The 18,117-nt window shown below is 37.6% G+C and overlaps 1 protein-coding gene across 9 annotated transcripts in view; it reads right to left on the bottom strand.

Moving 5' to 3' along the window:
* The window catches only part of MARCHF1 (membrane associated ring-CH-type finger 1), a 755,838-nt gene extending 740,624 nt beyond the window's left edge, over positions 1–15,214 (bottom strand). For 4 of the 9 annotated variants that reach the window (XM_070608408.1, XM_070608432.1, XM_070608418.1 and 1 more), the window contains exon 1: positions 15,065–15,203. The gene's annotated coding sequence lies outside the window, so the exon portion shown is untranslated. Of the gene's footprint in view, positions 1–14,370; positions 14,589–15,064 lie in introns of those variants that run through there. The other 5 variants (XM_070608436.1, XM_070608426.1, XM_070608438.1 and 2 more) reach the window with 4 other exon arrangements.
* Positions 15,215–18,117: the final 2,903 nt, after the last annotated feature.

Raw genomic sequence — 18,117 nt, 5'->3', positions numbered from 1 at the left:
ATGATTATTATGATTATTTTTACTATACAGAGACAACATGATTATCTACTTAGCCTATAGAACAGAACCTCCAAAAACGTCTATTAGAAGAAATAAAATAGTTTAGTAAGTTTGCTGGATGGAAAATCAACATGTAACAAACAATATCCATCACCAATCAACATTTATAACATGTATCTCTTAAAATATCTCATTCACAATTACAACAAAGACAATAATAATCCTGGGAATAAACTTCTAAAAAGGTAAGAAAGACCTTTACAGAAAAACATTTATAACATCACTGGAGCACATAGAAGAACTAGGTAAATGGAGAAGTGTAACATATATATGGATTGGAAGGCTCCATTGTAAAAATGACAGGTCTCTCAAACTATAAAATCGATGCACTTCCAATCCCAGCAAGGTGTATGTCAGAAGTTTGGAGCAAAGAGATAGCACATCCAAAGAGACTAGATACAGAGATGTGATGATAATTAAAAGAAGGATGCCACTATCTACTATCTTCCCCTTCACTACCACAACCACCACTACCTCCCAGGCCTGATGGGGCGAAGGGAAGGAATGGAGTTACAGAAATCCAGATGGAACTGGAACCTTGTAGTATAGGAGTTGTGGGCATTCAAGTATGCATCTGCTGCCACATTTGCTAAGGGGCAGAGATGGAGCCAGAGGAACAAATTTCCTTACCTCTCTCTCTCCTCTCCCAACCCCAATCTCTTGCTGGTGTCTCCCATTGACCAAACCCAGCTAGAAGTCAGAACCTAAAAGCACAAGGGATGTAGCTCCATGGAGAATTGGTCTAAAGAGGCAAATGAAGAATATCCATCACATAGAATGTTATATGGAATTTAAAGGCAGACTCTAAAATAATATGGATAAAAACTGGACTGTTGGTGGTGAACATGGTACAGTCTATACAGAAACTGAAATATAGTGGTGTACACCTGAAATTTACACAATGTTGTAAGTCGATATGACTCCAATGAAATAATTTAAATAAACAAATAAAATAACAGCCAAGACAATTTTGAAAAATAAGAATGAGGAGTGGAATTCTTCCTAACAGATATAAAGACTGCTTATAATGTTAAAAGGATTAACGAATTAAGTATTGAATTGGCACAGGATTAGGCAAATCAGTGGAACAGAACAGAGAATCCAGAACAGATTTAAATATATTACACTTACAAATGCCAGAGTTGGCCTTACAAATCAGTGGGATAAGTTAAACTAGGACAACTGGCTTTGTACATGGAAGGGGGGTGTCGGGAGGGAGTGTCGATCTCTACTTCAAAACAACTACAAAATTAAATTCCAACCACGCCAGAGACCTTAGTGCGAAATGTAGTAAAGCTTCAGTAGGAAACTAGGTGATATCTTTATAATCTCTAAGAAAAAGTTACACAAACAAGCAAAACCAAAATTCAAAAAGGAAACCAATAATAAAACAGAGTAATAAAATTTCAAAATCTCTATATAATAAATGACGTCGTAATACAATTAAAAAACAAGGGACAGTAAGCAAGAAAATATTTTTCATTCATATAAATGATAAAAAGTTAGTGCTCAGAACGTTCAAACAATTCTTAAAAATCCATTTTAGGGGCTGGCCTGGTGGTACAGTGGTTAAGATCAAGCGCTCTGCTTCGGCAGCCCAGGGTTCACCGGTTCAGATCCCAGGCGTGGACCTACGCACTGCTTATCGAGTCGTGCTGAGGCAGCGTCCCGCAGATAAAGTGGAGGGAGATAGGCACAGATGTTAGCTCAGGGTCACTCCTCCTCAACAAAAAGAGGAGGATTGGCAACGGATGTTAGCTCAGGGCTAATCTTCCTCAGAAGAAAAAAATCCATTTTAAAAATCCAAACTGAGGGGAAAAAAGAACAAAGTATTTAAAAGACAATTTATGAAAGAGAAGACCTGAATGGTCCTTCTAAATATAAAAAGATGCTCAACAACCCCAATCAGGTATAAGAAAATAAAAGACCAATGAGATATTTAAACACACATGCAAAAAATAACAAGTCTGATAATACTTCACACATTGCTGAAAGGAGTGTAAACTAGTACAACCGTTATGAAGAGCAATAACATAGTATCTGTGAGGATAGACAGGTCTAGAAAGATCTGTTGAAAATACAAACCGCTATTTGAACACCATGGCCACATTTTCACCATTTTACTCCATATTTAAGCATCTGTAACTAACATATAGAATTACTTCTTTGTCTATAAAATTTGTAAAAGTTAGGTAACGCTATAATTATCCTTTGAAACTTTCTTTCCCACTCAAATTAAATTTTAAAGATTGATCTACATTGACACGTAAATTTTAGTTCATTCATTTTAACTACTATATAGTATTCAGGTGCATCAAGATACCATAATTTAGGATTTTTAGAAGTTTTAAATTAATACAAATGACACTCCCATAAATTCATGTTTCTCTGTACCCAGAAACAAGAGTTTTTCTAGAAGTCAAACGCTGAATATCTCCAGAAAGGTAATACCATATAGTCGGTAGACTATATAGACATGAAAAAGATATGCAAGGGATGTTATAAAAAGATAAGGCTGGGGCCAGCCTGGTGGCATAGTGGTTAAGATCTCCCGCTCACTTAGGCGGCCTGGGGTTCACCAGTTTGGATCCCAGGCGTGGATCTACACACCGCTCATCAAGCCAACTGTGGCAGTGTCCCACATACAAAACAGAGGAACATGGGCACAGATGTTAGCTTAGCAACAATCTTCAAGCAAAAAAGAGGAAGACTGGTAACAGATGTGTTAGCTCAGGGCCAATCTTCCTCACCAAAAAAAAAAAAAAAAAAAGATAAGGCACACCACAATATGTATTTATTAAAGTGTGTATGTTCTAATATATCTGAGCTAATTAATGTATATGACTACAAAATGTCTGTATTTGTGGATACATCTCAGGAAGGAAATATTTTTGATTTGGGAGGGAACCAAAGGAGGTCTTTCACTTTTCACACTTGATACTTCTATATAGCTTAAATTTTTTACAACAAACATGTTTTACCTTCTAGTTTTACAGTCTCAAAAACATTGAAAAAATCCACATTCGTTCTCTTATTTTGTATTGTGTTTATTATGCTACTATGGTATAGCAAAAATACTCTTGGATATCAAATTGAATGTCACAAACTAATAATTAAGCCATTAACTTATTTTTTCAAGTAGCTGCCTTTGTATTACTATTATCAAAGTGATATGCTCTCTTTATTGAAAATTTAAAAAATAAAGAGAAAAAGGAAAAACAAAAGCACTCACTGTAAACGAATGCCAATTATTAATACTATTCATTCATTCATTTGGATTTACTTGGAGATGGTGGTAGTTGTTGTTGCCAACTGTCTTAGCTTCTCCTGCAACTAAATCTTCAAATTTTATCCATACACAAAAAGTACCAAGACAACTCAAAGCTTAAAATGTATGACATATATCTTATAAAGAAAACTATACTTGAGTGTTTAAAGAATATATAATTTAGCTTTAATAATGGTACAAACTATTTACATTAAATACCCACTATTTATTAGGGAATTTACCTACTACCATTAATTGTCATAAGAACCCTAGCAGGAAGGTACTATTATCCATGTTTTGAACATAAGGAAACCAATATTCAAACATGTTAAGCATTTTGACCAGTGTCACCTAACTAATGAATGGAGATTCCTAGACAGCTCAAAATGGCTTAGAGTCTGAGCTTTTTCCAACTACCATGATCTTCTACTCCTCTAACAGGGAAACTGAACTTATGCTTAAAATCAATTTTCAAAACTCCTTTATATAACAAATGTTTCCCTAAGTATAATAATTAAAGTATAATAATTTTTTTCTCATTGAGGAAGAATTAACATAAAAGGATTCATCTCTAAAAGCACAGACACCCCCCTAGCATCCACATGGTGAAATGTACATTATCAAATTCACACCACAGTTGCTAAGTGAGTAGGACCCATGATGAACTCAGGGGCTTACGAGTTCAAAGTCTATAATCTATATAACTGTTACCACCATAAAAAGGGGGGGGGGGAGGGGAGATACACATTACTCTTCATTTTTCATGAAAATACACAAAAGTAAGATTTGGCTATATTAGATTGTCCTCTTAGTTATTTATTGGAATAAGTGAGTGAGGATAATCAACAATTTCTTTAAAACAACTTACTTAAAACAAACATCAATTCTTGGATCCCAGTGAGAAACAGCCAGACACACATCGTCTCATACTATTGAGAGGCAAATTGCGCAAAAAATTTTAGCATTAGATATATCTCCACAGAGCATAATTTAGCATGAAATAGAAGATTTCTTTCATATCAGTTTTTCCTCTGTATATAATTTTATCACAAACTCTATATATATACATGCAGAAGAGTATTAAAAAATAACAAACACCCACAAAAGAACTATTCAGATTTAACAGAGGTTAAGATTTTGAAGTTTTCCTTCAGATATGAAATTTTTTATTCAAGAAGCATTTATTTACATTTTTATTGTAAAAGTAAATCATACTTATTAAAAAGTATTTGGAAAATAAAAAAAAGCAGGATGAAAAACTAAGCATAGTTCAATGACCACTATCAACATTTTGAAATACTTCCTTTCATTGTTTAAAGAACATATTGTAATTAGACTTCTAAGATCCCTTTTACATGTCCCCAAAATATATTTTTGGGCTTTCTGGGTTACTGGGTAATGTATGATGGAAAAACTTTAACATCTTTTGCATCATTTTTGACTGTTCCTACAAATTGACGACTATGGTTCATCCTTATAACGCAAGTCCACGGAAGAGTGTCTTCTATCATTGCTTTTTAAGACTTGTTTTTTCACTTTTGGTCTACAAAAAATAGGGGAGGGGATTTTCTCTAAGGTTATTTTTCTGAGTCTGTGAGCGATTATCCTCTTCCATGAACACCATTAGTAATAAATCAAAAATTCCCAGACTTTACCTTTTATACTTGTTACTAAATATCTTAATAATCTTCCCAATTAATTCCCCCACTTCTGTCTAATTCCCTGCAATTGTTCATAGCACAAATCATTCTTTCATGTGGTAGTTATTAAATAAATACTTGTTTATTCATTTATTTATTGTTTTTAAAATAAGACATACTCACGGGGTTAAGAGATTTCAAAAAAGATTGTTTAAAAGTAACCTATAAAAATAAACCAAGTTATCTCATTAAAAAGGAAAGGTAGCTGGCAAGAGCTATTGTGTATGTTATGCTAAATCTTAAAGAGTCGTTTCACACTGTGTCTGGAATATAACTTTGCGTTCAATTAAGTCAAAACTGCTAAGAAGTATTAAAGGAAATATAGCTTTAAGTGGAAAATAATTTGTCTCTAATTCTTTGAATTTCAAATTTGGGAGAAATTAGCAGAACCAGAATCCACACTTGTGTGAGTACATAAGCAATTTAACTTTATTAAAACCTAAGTACAAGAACTGACTTGGGACTGAGTAATTAAATGTCGCTATGCACCATGCTTGAGTAGCATATATACAGATTCTTTTTGTGTTACACTATCAAAGTGAATCTTAAGTAAAATTTTAGTTGAAATACTTTTAAAAGAGAAAAGTCTATCTATAATTTAACCACCCCCAAAATTAAGAGATAACTAGTAAAAATATATAAATTTCATAGCAATGTAGAGTTGCTTAGATATGGACTTGTTTTGTGGCCTAACATAGAGTCTATCTTAGAAAATGTTCCATGTGCGATTGAGAAGAATGTGTATTCTGTTGCAGTTGGATGGAATGTTCTGTACATGTCTGTTAGGTCCATTTTGTCTACAGTGTTGTGCAAGTTCACCGTTTCCTTATTGATTTTCTGTTCGAATCCTCTATCCATGTTGGAAGTGAAGTACTGTCATGTGCCCCATAACAGCTTTTCAGAGACAGACCATACATACCACGGTGGTCCCATAAGATTGGTGCCATATAGCCTAGGTGGTAGTAAGCTATACCATCTAGGTGTGTGTAAATACACTCTATGAGATTCGCACAATGACAAAATCACCTAATAACACATTTCTCAGAACGTATTCCCATCATTAAGCTATGCATGACTTTATAGAACTTAAAAAGTCTCACATACAGTTTTTAAGGTCATCACAAGCTAGGACAAATAAATTGGCAATAAAGGAATAAATATCTTATTCCCTCTTTTTTTTCAAGCCTGTTTATTTAGAAAATCACTCGGTTAAAAAATATCAATTCCTACAATTCTCATAGCCAGCCATGGTGGTCTAGTGGGTAAGATTTGGAGATCTTGTGGAGGCAGCAGAGGATCCTTTCCCTAAGGAACCACACCACCCTTCTGTTGTCACGTTGTGGTGGCTGCCTATTGCTGTGATGCTGAAAGCTATGCCACTGGTATTTCAAATTTCAGCAGGGTCACCCATGGTGGACAGATTTCAGCGGAGCTTCCAGACTAGCACAGACTAGGAAGGACCTGCCTGCCCACTTCTGAAAAAATTGTCCATGAAAATCCTATGCATAGCAGTGGAGCAGTCTGATACAGCAGTGGAAGATGAGGGGATGGCACAAAAAGATGCGGCTGGGCTTTGCTCTGATGTGCACAGGGTTGCTAGGAGACAGAATTGACTCAACAGCATTAACAACAAACACTTCTCATACTTTTCAAATGTTCATAACTCTTCATGTTTGTTAGTCTGCATATTTTATACAATATTCTCCCCAGATCCTTCATATATTTCTTTTTTGCTACTCTATGATCCTGTTTACTTGTGAGGCCTCTCCTCACTGCCACCATCACACATACACACACACACGCACACACACTTCTTTCTTTAATATTCAAAATATTCTGTGACAGTCCCTCATATCTGGTACATCTCTTCAATCCACATCACACTTCCTCCTTTGGGCTGTCTGTGACTCCCTCAAAATTGCCAAACTTCTCCCAGCAACAGGATCTTGAGCACACACCCTTTGCCCCTCTGTCAGAAAACTCTTTCCTTCTCTCTCCAGCTAACTAACTCTTTTTCATCCTTTAGATGGCAGCTCAAGTGTCACTGCCTGAAGGAGTCTTGCCCAAACCTCTCTGCCCAAGTCAAACTCCCCTATGAAAGGCTTTCTCATCACTGTGTACCTGTCCTTCAGTGCTTTCACTCTCGCATGTGTACATTTGTTTGTAAGATTTTTTAACTAATTTCACAGGAATAAAAAGCTCTGAAGAGGCAGGAATCTTGTCACATTTTTACTCATTATACCACCAGGACCTGGCTGAGTACAGGGCATAGAGCGGATGGTCAATAAATAAATACATGCATGTCTCAGTGACACTGTGGGTTCAGTTTCAGACCACCACAATAAAGCAAATATGGTAACAGAGCAAGTCACGTGAATTTTTGGTTTCCCAGTGCATATAAAAGTTAGGTTTACACTATACTGTAGTCTATTAAGTATGCAACAGCATTACATCTAAAAAACAATGTATATACCTTAATTAAAAAATTCTTTATTGCTAAAAAAGGCTAACCACCATCTGAGCCTTCAACCAGTTGTATTTTTTTTTTTGCCAGTGGAGGGTCTTGTACAAAACACAGTATCTGTGAAGTGTAATAAAGTGAAATGCGATAAAATGAGTTATGCTGTATCGAAGTAAAAAAGAAAGAAGGGAGGAAAGGAAATTAATCATTAGGTCAAGAGATGACCTCATACTTACTAAACGAATTATTTAACTGGCCTCATTTGGTGACTGGAAAGATGATGAATTTATAAACAAAATATCTTTGAAAAATACTCTATTTTAGCTTCTTCCTTACCATTTTTCTCTCATTGTAAATGGATGTGGCTTGGGATTTAGTCTTGATTCTTTTTCTTTCTTTGTTTTCATTTTCCTCTAGAGAAAAAAGCTAATTTACAATATATTTTAGCCACATTCCCTTCAAAAGCAGAATCTGAAATAAAAACTTATGCACCAATAGTAGAAGGAGATCCTAGAGAGTAAGAATGAAGCACCAGGGGGGCTGGCCCCGTGGCCGAGTGGTTAAGTTCGCGCGCTCCGCTGCAGGCGGCCCAGTGTTTCGTTAGTTCGAATCCTGGGCGCGGACATGGCACTGCTCATCAGACCACGCTGAGGCAGCGTCCCACATGCCACAACTAGAAGAACCCACAACGAAGAATACACAACTATGTACCGGGGGGCTTTGGGGAGAAAAAGGAAAAAATAAAAAAAAAAAAAAAAAAAAAGAATGAAGCACCAGGTAAAGTGAAATGGGGACAGAATAAGAACCAATACAAGTGTACAAAGCTGGGTCATTACCATGGCCAACTGAGGCTCTATGTGACCCAGACCTTCTGAGGAACTATAGACAGCCTCTCAGATCTGTCCACCCAGTTCCTACTCATGGAGGGGTTTCCTAAGTGGTGTTAGCTCCTCCCCACTCTAGGCTGCACTTCCAGGGACAGAGGCAGACATAAGACATGCCTGTAAAGTCACAGAGTAAAAGATACTCAGCACAGCTCAAGGTGAGAAGAAGTCAGCACAAGTGAGTCACAGCCTGCCTACAATGTTTGCCACAGTCATAGAACCGGAAATGAGGCTGAAAGGATGTAAGACAGGAGACAAGAGGCATATGATATATCTTATGAGTATCAAAGCATTGCTCATCAGAGTGTCAGCCCCAAATAATGAGCCAGCAACACCACAGTACCTAAGTTATCTCTCTCACCAAGCTTCAGTGAATTTCCTATGCACGTTAGAACATCAAATGGAAAGCAGGCAAAAAAGTCCATTCCAGGTATTCTCCAACTTCCACTTGATTGTGTCCCAAAAAGTCAGTGGTTTCTACTGCGTCATGTGAAATATTTAATCACTTAAAAATGGCATTATACATTTTAGTTCACCTTGAGAATCCATCCATCAATAGACAGATTCAACAAAAATCCTACGCTAATCCATGAAACGAACTATAGTTAATTTAGGTCATGTTTTCAGTATAGCATTGTCAAAGACACTATTTCTAAAACAACGAAGCACCATTTGTAATATTTCTTCTGGATGAAATATATTCTGAGTTTTATCCATATACCAATAAGAAAAGAAGTTGATCTATTATTGACTTGTTGATTTTATTATATGCATATGATAAGATATCTCCTGTATCAGTTGTTTTTCAGAGTAACAATTTGAAAAACAAAGGACAATGATTTCTAAGAAGAGAGAGGCTTCAGACTTCCCACATTGTTCACTCTCTATATGTGGAATTTATTTGTAAATTAGGACGATTCCTAAATCATAGAGTGCTTATGTTCAGGAAAGAGTGTTATTTTTTATACATACACGTGTGTGTGTGTGTGTGTGTGTATCACTCCTAAGGAAAAGAAAAGTTTTGCCAATTTATTACATTTAGTTACCATGAACTTGAATTTACTAGCTATTTGAATCATTGGCTTTCACTGATGCTAGGTTCTACTTCAAAAAGGAAATAGACAAGCTGTCTCCAAACCATACTGTACAGAATATAAGTACTTAGTAGAATGTAACCTCTTTTTAAGACAATACTTTTTAAATCAAATTGGTTCAGAGTTAGCTGTATTGCCTAGGAGCCTGTGGGCTGGGATTATTAACACCAGTTTTATCGTCAAGTAATGATCTTGCATCGCTATACATCTATTTTTGTAATCAGTGAAAAACAACAACCCACTTCAGCTGAGAGTCATGGTGGAGTAACTCACGGTAGACCAACATTACCACCAAGAACAACTAGAAAAGCCATATATATATATATTAAAAAAAAAATTCTAAAAGAATTGTTGGTGAGCCTTGAAGAAGCCAAGACTAGAGGTTTCAAGATTCCAGATGCAGAAAGCATCAAACAGGAAAGCTGAATTTTTGAGGGTGCTTTTTTCCCCTGGGACAGAGAGTAGGGTCACTTGCCAATCTAGACACACAGCAAGAGCCTGAGAACATGGGCTCTGCCTGAGCAGAAGACTACTGATTTGGGGTAGAGAATCCAGAAGAAACTTTGGCAGCCTTGTGGAGCTAAAGATAAAAAGTTAGAGATAGGAGACACCAAGATCCCTATGAGAAATAAATGACGAAGCACCAAGCTGACACACGCTTGGTTTTACCCACAAAATACTGCTGACATTTGAAGTTCCACACAAGACTGAAGGAGGCTAAGACACCAAGAAGAAAGATTCTGAAAAGAAGAGCAGGATTCTCAGAAGTCTTCCCCTGAATTGTATTTAATACTTGTGACTACACCAGTGGAAGGCTCTGGATATCTATACTTTGGCAGCTGGGTGCCCCTGCAGGTGATGAAGTCTATGAGCACTTGAGTCAACTCAGTCACTGACTGGATTACAACAACTGGCCACCTCTCTATTTAATCTACCTAATAGAAGAAATGCTGACAACTCTTTGGACTTGGATAAAGAGACTTCTAAAATTTTTATACACAATTAATAAAATCAAGAGTAAAGAGAGGCACTGAAAAGAAGCTCACAGTAATCCAGTTATGGCATTAGCAGACAAAAACTTTAAAATAATTTTGATTACTATGTTCAAAGTAACAGAGGAAAGGATGAAGAAAATAGATAAACTGGTATCCATAGAAAGGAATAAAATGCACATTTGAAAACTGGAAAAAATACAATAATTAGAGTAATAACCCATAGACGAGCTTGACAGCACAATAGGCATAGTGTAGGAGAACGTTAGGAAACTGGAAGAAAAGGTCAAAAGGAAATATCTAAACAAGCACAGAAAGAAAGAAAGAGTGGAAAATAATGAAACAAGGGTAAAAGGCATGGCGGGCACAGTGAAACCATGTATTAAATATACAACTGAGATCTCAGAAAAAGAGACAGCATGGAGGAGAGCTATATAACAAGAATTCACCAATAAATTTCATCTGATGAAAGACATCAGTCCACAAATTCAAGAAGCTCTGCAAACGCTAAGGACAAATAAAAAGAAAACCGTACCAAGGAACATGACAGTAAAACTGAAGAAAAATAAAGGCAAGTGAAAAAATTTTAAATCAGCCAGAGACAAAGACACTTTATCTTCAAAGTAACGACAATAAGACTGACAGACTTGATAGAAGCCAGAGTCAAAGGAATACAAGTTAAAGTGTTGAAAGAAAATAACTGCCAAACAAAAAATTCTATGTCCAGCTTAAATATTCTTTAAAAATAAAGGCTGTGTAAGAACATTTTCAAACACACAAAAAATGAGAGAATTTACTACCAGCAAACTTGAATTAAAAAGATATATAACAACCTACTTAATAATTTTTTTGATAAATTATATTAAATGAATTGTCAAGAATGCCACTAATTAAAACCAGATGTTTAAAAGACAAATCACAAACTGGATTCACCTCTATGTAAATTTACAACTTTAACTGAAAAGACCTAGAAGTTAAAAAGTTAACTTAGAGATAATATTTGTTAGGTAGTTCTTCCTATATTTTCAAAATCACTTTTGCATATTAGCTCATTAACTATGCACCATTCCCTGTGGGAAGTCTGGGCAGACATTATCATCTTTATTTTATGTAAAATGAAAGTAATGTTCAAAAGGTTCAGAGACTCGTTCTCAATTAGACGATAAAGTCAAAACCACAACACATTTCCTACCCAGTGCTCCTCATTCTCACACTGGGAAGTAGCAAATGAATTAATAGTATCATATAGGTCCATTAAGTCGCAAAAGGTGTTCAATATATAACAAAGGGATAATTTCGGTTTCTGGAGATTTTGTCTCTATTTTCTTTAACTTTATTTTTAAGAACTCCATGAACAATATTATTTTACCCTATGAATAAGATATCCTATTCCTGAATATTTCAGCAATCCCCTAACTGTTGCCTTTCACTCTTAACTCATTAATTCCAGAAGAAGCTGAGATGCCAAAACATTTCAGCCAAAAAGATTTACTGACCAATTTCCATATCGAAGGCCTACACAAAAGTTAAAATCACAATGTTCTGGGATCCATAAAGCATCCTTAAACTAGAATTTGAATTACACCATGGAAAAGCCCATAAAAGAACTTTCTGATTGAGTTCAAGATATAATTTTGCCTCAAGAAAAATGAGAGAGTTTCTCTGTATCACAGAGATCCTACAGTGTCTGTTCACTCAAACAACTAGAACGATGAAAGCAAGAGGCTCCCAAATTGTGTAGGTTTGTTCCTTGTACATAATCTTTTCTTGGAAATATTGCAGTGTTCTGATATAATGCTCTTTTCCATGACCTTGAAACATCACTATTGCCTATTCCGGGAAATATACTATAGCTTTGTTTTTGTCTTATAAGGCAACTTCCTCTCATCTCTCCTGATTAAGAATCCTTGTGTAACAAAATAGCCAAAATATTTATTAAATACATTAAAAAACATTATGAGACTATTCTCTAGTTCAAGGACATTATTTTACTTCCTATGTTTTTAAAAATAATATTTTCCTGCCTAGAAAATATATCAAATCACATATATTTACAAAATACACTTTTTAAGGACTTTCCTCACATATCCTAGCGTGTGCAGTGAAGTGCCAGAGCATTTTTGACTTTCTTGGATAAATATTCTTGAAATAAAACATTTCAGACATAAAATACAACCTGTTATCCTTAATGTACATTTTTTTTCTTGCCACATACAAAGGATAAAAGATCCTTTTGTTAAAAGAAACATCGTCTGCCAAAAATCATAGGCCGAATACCACGTGCCTCCTGCTTATCATTGCTGGCTGATTGTCTAACTGGGGTTATATATATTTCATATACATATATATTTTTATGTCAGGTACTCCCCATCACATAAGCACATCAGCAGACCATATGTTCTCTGCGCTAATTTCAAAAAAAGATTTTGTTATTACAACATTTCAGGAAAGCAGCCAGCATGAGCAACAGGTTTTCTAAGAACCGTCACATAAAACTCCTTAAGCTTTACTATCAAGAGATGAGTACAATAAAGTTAGAAAGAAATAAAGCTTTCAAAGAAACAGGTAGGGCCCTTTGTGATAAGAAGTCAGGAAACAAATAATGAAACAAAAATTATTTCTGAATCACAGGAGAAAATGTTGCGCCTAACCCCGGAAGTCTTGAACAAAGACAAGCTCTCTTTGGTCCTATCATTGGTCTCTCAACATAACATAACATAATCAAACATTTAACCTTGCACTTGCTGGAAAGAGAGACAAGCATGTAAAAGCTGCAATGAGCTTTTCCAAAAACAAAACTGATGTGACATCCTCTGATGCCCATTATTGTCCCACCTTTTACACTTAGCAAATCTCCTTCTCTTATCTCTCCCAGTTCCTTTTCCACTTCCACCACATTTCTTATTCCAATAATTTTCTTTTATGTCTGTTCCGAAAAGACCCCAAACTTTATCAGAAGAGCAATCACTAATCAAGAAAACTTACTTTGATACTTCTGTTTTAGAAAAGCTTCATTAGGATAACCTATCTTTAAGGAAAAAGAAACAATCTAAAGGAAAACCAGAAAGCCTTTTTCAGAAAAAGAAAATAAAATGACCATCTGAACTATAAGTGTGATTGTGACTTTCTTATACTCTAATATTATGTTAGATGCTGGAATATCAAACTTGTATATCAAGAATCTCCTTAGTATCCAGGGGTCATTTGCTATACCCTAAATTCATGAATATGAAATAGCTCCTAAAATTTTAAATATTTTAGATTGCAGTGGATGAAACTCTAAAAAGAAAAGGAACTAAACCCCAAAGTAGCAAACTTAGACTTCCTTCCACCTTTTTCAAAAATGTTTATTTGGAAAATAAACTGACATTAAAGTCAAATATTCAAATAGGTATCACCACTTCTCTGTGATCTGAAAATTGGACTTTTCCGAAACAGAAAGAATTCATGGATAAAATATGTCTGGAACCGGCAGGTCGCGAGGAGGCGTGGGTATTGGTATGTTGGCTTTACAACGCTTACACGTAGCACAACTCTCAGCGAAGCGGGTTCCGAATCTTTCCTATTTAAGCCCACAAGGCTCTATAACAGTACAGATACTGAGCTCAACAATGTTTAGCAAGCAACCCTCCTCCGGAACCAGTGAATAACGAAAGGGATCTCCAGAAAAACGTGGATCTCCCTAACTATGTACTGGACATGCCTCTAACTCCATCCACCTGCCACAGATAATCCTCAAAACAAGCGCCTCAGAAACCAGAAAAAAGAGAGCGAGAGGGAGTCTCGTCAAGTTTGCTCTTTCACTCATACCGCTCAGGGACAGAACTTGGGCGTCTTTCTGCCTCGAGTGGTCACTTCACTTCCTGGAGCTTAAGAAGCTTGCTCTGCACCTGGACAACTGCAACACTCACCGGTGGGCGCAGGACCCTTCTCGAGTCTTAAATCCCAGCTCTCAGTCCTGCCTGCAGCAGGAACACAATGGCATCCCTCGCACAGACGGGCGGGTGCCGGGACCCGGATCCGACTGGACAGTTGCAGACAGCCTGACTTAGGTTTACGCACATCAGCCTTAAACCCGAAACAAAGGCTGCCCTCGGTGGTCCGTAGCGCCCCCCCCCCACCCCCCACCACGGGTAATCGATGCCCGCCCCCTAAGCCCACACTGGTAGCGCCTGAGCCTGTAAAGTGGCCGTCATCGATTCCGCGCCTTCCGAGGGGTGCGGCTCGGTGACTAGTGAGAAGCCGGCGTAAACAGCGCGCCGCGCACTGGGGATCCACCAGAAACTGCTTGCGCGCAAGGCTGGCGCTGGCCTGCCAATAGAGGTAACTACCCCAAACAGCCGGCTGGAACAGCCCCCACTCAGAGCGGCGCCTACAGGGCGAGCCCGCCGCCAGGGGCTTGGGTCGCAGCACCCACCACAAACCCCAACCAAGAGCTTCAGCTCCTCCGCTGACCCACTGGGCAAAGGTACTTGCTGCCTGTGCTCCGAGTCTGGTGCTGTGCCAAGCCCTGCTCGGGGTCAGGGACACAGGTGCCCGGGACGGCGAGCCGAGGAGGGTACGGGCTCGCAGCGAGGCTGATAAAAGATCTTTGCAACCACTCACCGGCGGAGGGCGAAGTCGCTCAGGCGGCCGCCGGGCTGCGCGCATCGAGCATCCCGGGGCGCAGGCATCCTCCCATCCTTTGTCAGTAGCGGGCGGAGCGCTCCTCCCCAGCTTGAGGACGTGCAGCCGGATGGCAGGCAGCCCGGCTCTGGCTCGGTTTCCCAGCCCTCTCCCCTCCTCTCCTCCCCCTCCCTTTCTCCGTCCCCCTCTCGGAGCCGGCACTCGCTCGGCTCCCATGATGTCATCCGGTGGAAATCTGCCATGCTCAAAAGACTGGAATAATCCAGCGCTCACGCAGGGAACACGGCACGGGCGGAGGCGGCAGCAAAGCCTTTAGGCGTACCCAGAACCTGCCTGGCCTGGCTAACTGGAGTCAAGGAGGGGGTCTGCGGAAAGGTGGTTCCGAGGGTGTGGGCAGGGTGGGTGTGGTGGGGATAGAGCCCAGGACGAAAAGTGCTGTCTCTGCTGCAAAGATTCCTAACTCAGTGTTTAGACTGACGGCAGATGCCAAGGCTAAGGAGAAAGTTTTTTGACTTCTTGGCAGCTCATGCGCCCCAGCACGTTGACAGACACCTATGACGCAGTTGGGAAAATGATTAGAACCCCTGGGACTCCGGAGCCCCAGCCTCAGTGAGAAAGTTTAGGATGTCTGGCCGGTGGCAGCGTCAATGACAAGCAGCTAAAAGGATGAAGAAAGGCATGTACTGTTTATGGGCGAAAGAATCTGAAACAATGCATGGGGATCCTGGGGGGCCACGACGACCCTATGAGACTAACACGGAAAAGACCGCCGCCCTCAAGCTCCCACATTTGTAATTTCCTCGTGGCTTTAGTTTTTTTCTTCCTTCCTTCCCCACCAAATACTAGTGGACATTCTAGAAGTGACTTCCTCGTGGCCTCACCCAAGGATTGTCATCACTGATGAACCATTTAAATCATAAGAAGTTCATTAAAAGCCATAAAAGATGTGATGTCAATTCTTATTGCTTAATATTCTTTATATCAATAGATGTTTTATTAGAGGAATAAACATACAGCATCAATACTTTCGAAGATTCCCTTGTATTAATGAAAACACACATACACACACACATATACACCCCAGGTCTGAGAGCCAATCCTACATCAGTCTAGGGCAGTTTCGTGTTAAAAATTCTCGCTGTAGGTAGGAAGATGTGGTCTCTGCCAGCGGGTTCATACACCATCATCCTTTAGAAGTATAAAGAAACTTGGACTAGCCTTTATTATAAATATGGGTACAATTAGGAACTCCTTAATCTTTGTAAATACAAAGAGAAGGACTCAATATAACAACAACTTGAAGGCTAGTCACTCTATTAAACAAGCTTGTTAATGGATTATGAAATTCTGAAACTCACTAGGACTCTTCTAAGGGAAAGGTAATAAATTGTGTGAAAAAGTAGGATCAGAAATTATTTTTAAAAATAAAATATCAAAAAGGCCATGATGCATATAGTTTGGAAATAATGTAGGAAATATAAAAATATTGACTTACATTTATTTGTTTTCAAATTAAAACACTTTAGGTATCATTAATATATATTATATATTTTGTAAATATATATTTCGCACCCTTGTTAACATCCTGGCTTTTGTTTTAAAGATTTAAAAAAAATTTTAAGATAATCACTTATCCTTTCGTTCAAAGGACAAAAGAACATATAAATGCAGGAGCAACTTTTAGAAATGAGAATTTTTAAATATCAAATAATGAAGATTTTTTAAAATCAGGGCTGCTAGGAAATAAACTAGATGATAAAAAACCCTGAGTGGTATGAATTTTGTAACGTAAGCAATGACCGTCTTTGAGAATAGACAAAGGATCTAATTGCTTGAAAAAAAGTAATTAGAACTGCTAATGATGCTGTTCTAAGTATATCAGAAGGTCAAGTTGTAAGCTTTCCCTCCTAGATTGGTTCTCTGATGCCCCATCTATCTTCATCGTTTCTGTTTATCTTGCTGTTCTTCGGCATTCTCTGGACTAATGCACAAGTATGGAGACAAGAAGAAGGTCATCGGGTGTTAGCAGACTGGGGAACTTAGACAAATAACCAGAAAGATCAGAAAGTGTATCCTTCATCATTTTTTTATCACTACTCTAAAGGGTTAAACAAAACTTGTATCTCTTACTGTAAGAAAAATGAAGTGCATTTGTATGTGATCATTTATCTGGTCCTATAGAAAAGTCTTCAGTTATATCATCTGGCCTTCTTTGAGAATTGAAAATACCAGCTGTGGTCTTCGCTGAAGCCCTTGATCTTAGCAAAGTGAATTTACTGCATCTCTACAAGAACTTCTTTCCCAGTGTGTGTTAACCTACCAAGATCCTTGCCTGTCTCACTGACATTTCTTGCTTCTAATGAATGCTTTTCTCTTTATTTGTAATTTTTAAGTCATGCTGTTTGAATATTTTAAGATATTTTTATCCAAATGGTTGGCTATAAATAACTAAAATAAAACATCCAGTTGTTACTTTGAAAAAAGTATAATAATTCTTAGGAAAAAATACGTCTGAACTCATGTCTTACAAATCTGTCTTACGTTCTAATCTTGTTTAAATGGTGAATATATTAACTCTTGGAATTGAAAATTCACAGTAGAAATATTAACTCTGCCCCAATTATTGATGGTCTGCTACACTGTTTTCATATTGATACATGATTCCCTTCAAAAAACAATGAATATTTTGGTGGGAAAAAACAGACACCTTTTAATATTTTCCCTTGTGGATTTCATGAAATATGAAATTACTCTAGTTTTATCTGAATTAATAAACTCATTACTAGCTAATGACTTTTTAAAAACTTTTTCTTAGCTATGAATTTTTAACCGCTGATAAATAATAAATTATAAGGAAAACTAGTATTATTAAGCCCTTATGTGCCAAATACTGTGCTAAGTGCTTATGTGCATTAGTCTGTTTGATCTTTAAAATTACCCCATGACATGAATGTCTTATTAACTTCTCTTGAAGATGAGGAAACAGACAGCTAGGGAGGTTAAAATGTTGGCCAGGCAACTAAATCAGTAAC

This window comes from Equus przewalskii, chromosome 2 (genome assembly GCF_037783145.1).
Source record: "Equus przewalskii isolate Varuska chromosome 2, EquPr2, whole genome shotgun sequence".
NCBI classification, from domain to species: domain Eukaryota; kingdom Metazoa; phylum Chordata; class Mammalia; order Perissodactyla; family Equidae; genus Equus; species Equus przewalskii.
This window is presented reverse-complemented; position numbering and strand designations above follow the sequence as displayed.